Source organism: Pygocentrus nattereri, chromosome 1 (genome assembly GCF_015220715.1).
Source record: "Pygocentrus nattereri isolate fPygNat1 chromosome 1, fPygNat1.pri, whole genome shotgun sequence".
Lineage (NCBI taxonomy): Eukaryota > Metazoa > Chordata > Actinopteri > Characiformes > Serrasalmidae > Pygocentrus > Pygocentrus nattereri.
Genome location: NC_051211.1, coordinates 15,996,852 through 16,003,993, shown reverse-complemented (window position 1 = coordinate 16,003,993; position 7,142 = coordinate 15,996,852).

The window sequence follows — 7,142 nt, the reverse complement described above, 5'->3', positions numbered from 1 at the left end:
TAGGAGAGCGATCTCGCTCACTCTCTCCTGAGCAGCTCACGCCCTACACAGAGAGCACCATCTTCAGCCTCTCCCGCAGCGAGTCTCTGTGGCACTCGAGCACTGCCCGGACCTCCTGTGAGTTCTACCGTCATGCAATACTCCTCATGACCACCGGGGGCAGCGTGCTGGCCTGCGGTATTGTGTTGAGCGGACTCTTTTTCTCTGGCTTCTCCATAAAGGCAACCAAAATTCTGGGCCCTGCCCTACTTTCCATTGGCCTGGTGGTGCTAGTGGTTGGCGTGGTTTTGGTGCCCATCACAAAGGAAATGAAGCAGCAGAGTTCTTTAAAGAGGATGAGCACCTTGTATAAACCTCAGTTCCAAGTGTAATGCAAATACTATGCACCCCACTAACACCTGCAGGAGCTGGTACATGCTGTACACTCATGAGGTGAGGGTCTAGAGGTGACCTGGACTGGAGTAACACCTGTACAACTGTAAGTGAAGTAACAACTGTGAGACTCAACAGGTGTGATAGACTGGAGTAACACCTGTGTGGCTCTGCTGGTGTGATAGACTGGAGTAACACCTGTGGGACTCTACAGGTGAGGAAGACTGTAGTAACATCGTGAGACTTCGCAAATGAGACAGATTGGAGAAATGGCCAGGGGCGTTGTCTGGCCTGGCCTTATGGGGCTATAGTTGCCCCAAATATTTTCACCCAGCCCTGAACCTTGTCATTGTCCATGATTTAATTTAGGGTCACATTCACCCCCTCCTCAAACTGAGAGAGAGTGAGAGCGAAAGAGAGAGACAGAGAGAGAGAGAGAGAGAGAGAGAGTGAGAGAGAGAGAGAGAGTGAGAGAGAGAGAGAGAGAGAGAGAGAGAGAGAAAGATGTGAGTGCCTGAAAACTCTGCAAAAAAGGCAAATCTACTCCACTGCAAAACAATAATGATATTAACTTATGAATATTTCAAGGTTATTGAACCTGTAATATTAAGTTAACAGAACAATGTGTGTTACATTGTGGTAAATCATTATTTGAAGTACAATAACATTAAATGTTAATACAGCCAGGTTAGTGACTTCTGAAATTAAAACTCCAGCTTTGATTTTACGGTGTACATAAAAAAAAACACTCATTTGAAAACCAGGCTATCCTGAGCCTGATGTGGAATCTTCATAAGCACACGAAATTACCCACACTTCATGATTTTTTTATATTTAAAATGATTGTTTCTTGTTGCTTTAAAAATTCATAAAAATGTAGATAAAATATTCCTGTTAGCAGGACATGTGAGAGGAGATGTGTAGAACAGAAAACGTGCAGACGACTTTACTGAAGGCTCTATTTAAGAATCTCCATTTTTTCCCTTTCTGTTATAGTAGTTTCTTATTTTTATTTTTTTTAATGATTTAGTTCAGAAGATCTAATCAACAATGTTGCATGCATCGCTGCATGTTTTGTTGATGTGTAAATCCATACATGAAATAAAAATGGAGCAACTGTGCATTATGCTTAATTTTATAAAATGTGAGAGATAATATTCCAAAACAATTCAACAATGAACTGGGCTGAGCTCTGGATCTTTACACCCCCAGCCAATGCTGCTGGTAATGCTTATGAGTTACCCCAGGTGACATAGCCTGGAGTAAACACCTGTATGTCTCTACAGGTGAGACAGACTGAAGTTACACCTGTGGGACTATACTGGTGATACTGATTGGAATAACACCTGTGGGACTATACAGGTGATACTGATTGGAATAACACCTGTGGGACTATACAGGTGATACTGATTGGAATAACACCTGTGGGACTATACAGGTGATACTGATTGGAATAACACCTGTGGGACTATACGGGCGAGAATTTAGTAAAACATATGAGACTCTACAGGTGATACTGATTGGAATAACACCTGTGGGACTATACGGGCGAGAATTTAGTAAAACATATGAGACTCTACAGGTGATACTGATTGGAATAACACCTGTGGGACTATACAGGTGAGCTGGAATTTAGTAACACCTGTGAAACTCAACAGGTAGTATTGATAAGAGTAACACCTGTCAGACTCTAGAATTTAGTGAGATGGAATTTAGCACTACCTTTGACACTGTAAAGGTGCGATAGATTGAGTAATACCTGTGAGACTGTACAGGTGAGACCATCAGGAGTCACACCTGTAAGACTCTACAGGTAGTAACAACAGAGACTCTGTGCAAGCAGGGTTGGGATGTAACAGAATAAAAGTACTGGGAATATGTCTTCAGAATACAGAAATTAAGTATCTGTATTTAGTCTGAGTCGCATTTTAAACAGGCAGTATTCAGAATGCAGTTACTGTATATTTTAGAACACTTTTAGAATACTTAACAAGCAAATAAAAAAGAATACAATATAAAAAAAAAAAACACCATCAACGTTTATTGAACTATGGCATGTAGCAAACATGCTCCTTAAATTAATTCTAAAGAGGACCAAAAATAACAGCTTTTTTTTTTTACAACTTTTTTTTTACAAACACTGAAGTTCCTACTAAAGCCTGAGTGGACTGAAAAATCAATGTGATGATCTAGTTATTAATCTCAGCATTACTGAGCTCTTTTGAGGGAGGCTCAAACTAATAATCTTCTCAATATTGGACATGTTTGTAAGTAATAAGTTTAGACTCAGCGTTTCACTGTACACATCAGGGGACTGTACACGGAGGCAGGTGGTGAGAGAGAATAAAAAAATGTAGAAAATTTAGATTTCACTTCATTCAAGAGCTTTTTAGTGAAACATATTAACAGAATGATTACATGAAGAAAAGGGCAGTAATAGTGAGCTAAAGTGTGAATGAAGTAAAAAAAAAAAAAAGGTGTCCCTTGTGCCTTACCAAGATGTATTCTAAATGCATTCTCAGTGTATTCTGAATATGTTGGCTTTTTAACGTTGTAATGGAATATGTTACTGAATGCATTCAGGTCAGTGTATTCAGTATTCGGCCATCACTACTTCTTCAGAGTTATTTGCCCAACGCTGGATACAAGAGGGATAGACTGGAGTAAAATGAGTTACTGACATTGCCTAAAGTAACACCTGTGAGTCTTTACAGGTGAAACAACCTGGAGTTACATGTGTGAGAGTTTTCAGGTGAGACAGGACTGAAGTAACACCTATGAGACTCTAAGGGTGAGGAAGATTTAAGTGATAGAGGTGAGACTGTATAAGTGAGACAGATTTGAGTGAGATAAACTGTACAGGAGAGATAGACTGGACACATGATAGAGGAATGGCATGGCATGCTAGTACTTCACAAAAGACATCACAAAGATTTGCCTTAAAGCTGATAACAGTGATGAGACAAGCAGCTCTGTTTTATCTGTTTTTAGAGTTTAGCATGCTTTACACCTGGACATGATGAATGACTGTCCATGCAAATAATCACACATACAGCATTCTGCATCTGGCCAAGAAACTGTGCTGCAAACAACATGAGAAAAAAATGTATGCATGAGTTCTAGAAGGCCACGTCTTGATTTTAGAATGACACAGTGGAGAGCTTAGCACTCGGATGGCTACAAATCCAAAGGAAAGCTGCTAGAACCAAAATCCAGGAACAAACCATCAGGAATCAATCATCCAAAGAAAAAATCCATTGGATTTTTAATGTTCTAGTTAGAAAATTTCATGAAGCTCTTGGAGCATCTAAAAGAAATTGTCTGTATATTGGTCATATGTGTTTTTGAAAGGAAAAGCCCTTTTTGTGTCCAGTACTTGCTGTAAACAAAGTGGCTGATAAAAACAAGGTCTTTAAAAGAATGTGATTGACTTTCAGTGTTGTGTTGGTGTCACTTATGAATAACGTTGTGTAAGAACAATGCTGAGAGTGCCTATGCAGTGCTGTGTTCGATCTGTTTCTTTCACAGCCCATACATAATGCATGCCATTGCACTTAGTGATGTAGAGAGATTTAAAACATTCAAACCTGGACTGGTCATAAGATTCTCTGTAGGATGATATGGTAATGTTTACATATCTTTAAAGATGCAACATTATTGTGAAATGGAAGAGTCTAGGAGCAACAACAGCTCAGCCATGAAGTGGTAGACCTTGCAAATTCTTAGAGCAGAGGGTTTCCATGGCTGAGCAACATGTACTCAAGCCTAAGATCACTATGTGCAAAGCTAAGGAGTGATGCAAAGCACACTTTGGAGCAGAGGAACTTCTGTGGAATGATGAATCGTGCTTCACCAGGAGAACACTATCCACTGGAATGCACAGTGTGTATGTGTGTGTATGTGTGTGTGTGTGTGTGTACAGAACTCACTTAGCACATTATATATTTAATGTTTTACTTTTTTCCAATATGTGAAATTCAGAAAAGAAAATACATGAAATTTTATATAAAATAGAATTTGTTTGTTAAGTTTGTTCCATGTAAAGCAAGTTTTCACTTTTTTCATTTACATGTATTTTGACTGTATGTCTTTTTTAAGGATATGATTATAGCTTGTCTTACTGGTATTTCCTCAGGTTCAAATAACAAGAACACACAGTGTCACTGTGATACATTTGATACATGTGTCACAGTGTCACAGTGCTCTTATGAAGCATCAATCGCTATTGTGACATTAGCCCCCTTGTGGAGAATCTTTAACCTGCTAAACATGAGAGAGTGAGTGAGGGAAAAAAAACAAACAAAATTCTCTCTACTAAAATCACCAACATTGTTCTTCATTGGACAGTCAAAAAGCATGCCCAATAGGTATTTGAATAACAAAAAATGTTTTAACCCCTTAAATGGCCAGAGCTCAACGGCAACCCAACGTTTTGCTATACACACTTCTATAATTTAAGAATAGCTCAGTGAGTTTGCATTGAAGCTCCTGTAGTTACTGAATAATAAGCCTTAGTATGTAATAAGCCTGTGATTTTAAGGGATTAAGGAAAATGGAAATAAATTCACATTTTCTTTATCACGTTTCTATTTCTTATTCCTATTATAACCTGTCAATGAGTCACTATAAAGTGAGTAAAGTTGTCCCCTAAATTCACTTCTGGTGAAATCCTGCGAGCCAGGAGAGTACATCAGAAATACAAGATTAAACTCTTTCACTCTCACTTTGTTTCCTGCATTCTTACACATAAAAAAGCAGTGAACAGAACTGCAAATGTCTAAAAATGGCATTCGTGTGGAAGTGGAGGGGTCTTTACAGCACATTTGCTTAATGTGGACATTCTGTAGGCCTGTGCTGGATCATTTGACTGGCAAATGTCCATGAGGGCAAAAGCAGCACATGATCAGGAACTAAAGCGTCACTGACACGCACAAGCAACACAAATGTGAAGACCTGTTTTTCATGAGAAATTCCTGAAATGTAAACTTGATACAAAACAAGCAGAATCCAGGGTCTGTTCTATTGTAACATGAGATTTTGGGAGCACAAGACTACGTGTAATGTAAGTTCACAACACTGTACTAAAAATGGCATAAAACAGAAATGTAGTATTTTTATTAGACTCTTCACTAGAAAAACTTTGCCTAAAACATTAACTTGTTACTAACGGCTGTTTGTATTGTTATGATGATGTTAGGGACTCTACTTGGCAATCCCAGTGCAGGACGCAGGACACGCCCACTGTGGGAAAACATTCATTTTGTTTGCTGGGTCTGTTTTCATGATCAACATTGATGAATAACAAGGTGGCTGTATTTAGGAAACGCCTCTGTTCAATAAAAAGAGCCAGTCAGCTTGTTGGTAAATGTGAAAGCAGAAAAAAGCCACCTTTGTTGTGGAGGTATGTGCATTGCGTAAAAAGCTAATAGTGATGTGCTGTTCATGAATAAATTGGCTCTTGCAGTGAAGACCTGTTTTTTTGTTCTTCTTTTGTAAATTGACATAAAACAAAAGGGTGGATCTATTGACACATTCACAAGTCCATTCATGTGCCCACACCCCCTCCCCCCCCCAATTCACCCAGATTCTGCCCCCCTATTGTCCTGAAACCTGATGCTTGTTTTGTTAATTTGTCTGGTTTTGTTTTTGGCAGTTATCATGTAGTAACAACAGAAGAACACGTTTTGGTGCTTTATAGAACCGTTTTCAAAAAGGTTCAATACAGAAACATATACAACACATTCTCCATCAATCTGAAGACCCATTTCACCATGAAATTGTTCTTTATAGGACCCAAGGTTTTAAATAGAACCAGTCCCTTTACTAAAGAACCTTTGAAGACCGATCTTTTTTAAGAGCGCACACAAAGAATGGTTTTCAAAGGTTAAGAAAGTGGTTTGATGTAGAACCATGAACCCTCAAAGAGCCTTTCACATGAGAATGATTGAGAATGTGCTGTAGGTTCTATGTACCTCCTATATGATTGGACTAGCTACCCACCCTACACTGGTGTTTTCATAGACTCCTATCTATTACTACTACTAATATTACTGCTATTAATATTAGTAGTATAATCACTTGTAGGTAGTTTGACCAGAGGAGGATGGGTCCCCCCTGGTGAGCCTGGTTCCTCCCAAGGTTTCTTCCTCAGCTCTGAGGGAGTTTTTCCTTGCCACTGTTGCCCCTGGCTTGCCCACCGGGGGGGTTTTACATTCTTGTTAAAACTCTGTCTTTTCTGGAATTCTGTGCAACTGATTTGTGACAACATCAGTTGTAAAAAGTGCTATACAAATAAATTTCATTTGATTTGATTTGGTATATGTATAAAACCCTTTTTGAAAAGGGTTCTATGTAGCACCAACAAGAGTTCTTCGGTAATGTCAAGCTTGACATCATAACAACAGAAGAACCCTTTCTGGCACTATATAGAACCATCCACAGCACATTTTCCATCCATCTGAAGAACAATTTCACCATGCAAAGAACCCTATAACCGTGCAAAGGGTTCTTTGAGTACTGATGGTTTCATATAGGACCATTATGTAATATAGGACCTATAGGTCATACAGGACCAAAATGTAATAATAATAATAATAATAATAATAATAATAATAATAACAATAATAATAATAATAATAATAATAAAAGCAATTTTAAAAAGACGAAAACAAAAGCAATGAGTTATAACCTGGAGTGACGTGTTGAAATGGGCGTGTCTTGTCAATTAAGTGTCGTTCGGTGGGCGTGTCCTCGATAGGTGTGCCTCGCAG